At 37.7% G+C, this 1,171-nt stretch overlaps 1 protein-coding gene across 7 annotated transcripts in view; it reads right to left on the bottom strand.

The window, feature by feature from the left end:
- Positions 1–1,171, bottom strand: part of LOC106878458 (carboxypeptidase B) — a 16,761-nt gene that overhangs the window by 14,758 nt on the left and 832 nt on the right. The gene's annotated exons all lie outside the window — the stretch shown is intronic.

Here is a 1,171-nt window from a genome sequence, read left to right as displayed (position 1 = left end):
ATATATATATATATATATATATAGATAGATAATATCATTTAACTTCCGCTTTCCATACTAGCATGGGTTGGACGATTTGACTGAGGACTGGTGAACCGAATGGCTACATCAGGCTCCAATCTGATCTGGCAGAGTTTCTACAGCTGGATGCCCTTCCTAACGCCAACCACTCAGAGAGTGTAGTGGGTGCTTTTATGTACCACCGGCACGAAGGCCAATCAGGCGGTACTGGCAACGACCAAGCTCGAAATGGTGTATTTTACGTGCCACCTGCACAGGAGCCAGTCCAGCGGTACTGGCAACGAACTCGCTCGAATGTATATATATATATAAACTTTTTGTATTATTTGATTCTCTGCCTGAAGTATTTTAAATAGGAAACATCTTACATATTTCTTCTACATGTACAGTTTGGTAACTTCTATCAGCAAATGGAACACATCTAATGGTAAATAGCTGATGCCAAAAATTTTTCCAAACTCTTGACTTTATATATATATTTTCTTATTATATATGACTGTGAGCCAACTCGTGTTTCATTCGGCAGCAGTTGACAGCATTGTTGTAGAAGATTTGACTAAGAATGATTAATGCTTAAAAGATAACAGAAAACAAGTTCATAAATCAAAGTGAATGTCTGAGGAAAATGAGAGAAATTTTATTGCTGAAAGTTAATTAATGTAGGTTAATGTCAGTAGCATATCCAACTGGTAATTTACTTTTTGACGATCGAAGGATGATAATTAAAGGTGACTTCAGTGGGAACTGAGCCCAGAACCTAAAGAGGCAGAAGAAATACTGCAAAGTAAAAGGTCTGATGCTGTAATGATCCTAAGGATTATTCCAATCAAGCATAATAATAAATAATAATAATAAATAATAATAATAATGATGATGATCAGGAGTGGCTGTGTGGTAACTAACTTGCTTACCAACCACATGGTTCCGGGTTCAGTCCCATTGCGTGATATCTTGGGCAAGTGTCTTCTACTATAGCCTCGGGCCGACCAAAGCCTTGTGAGTGGATTTGGTAGATGGAAACTGAAAGAAGCCCGTCGTATATATATGTATATATATATATATGTATATATATATATATATGTTTGTGTGTCTGTGTTTGTCCCCCCCTAGCATTGCTTGACAACCGATGCTGGTGTGTTTATGTCCCCGT

This window comes from Octopus bimaculoides, chromosome 28 (genome assembly GCF_001194135.2).
Source record: "Octopus bimaculoides isolate UCB-OBI-ISO-001 chromosome 28, ASM119413v2, whole genome shotgun sequence".
In the NCBI taxonomy this organism is placed as follows: Eukaryota; Metazoa; Mollusca; class Cephalopoda; order Octopoda; family Octopodidae; genus Octopus; species Octopus bimaculoides.
This window is presented reverse-complemented; position numbering and strand designations above follow the sequence as displayed.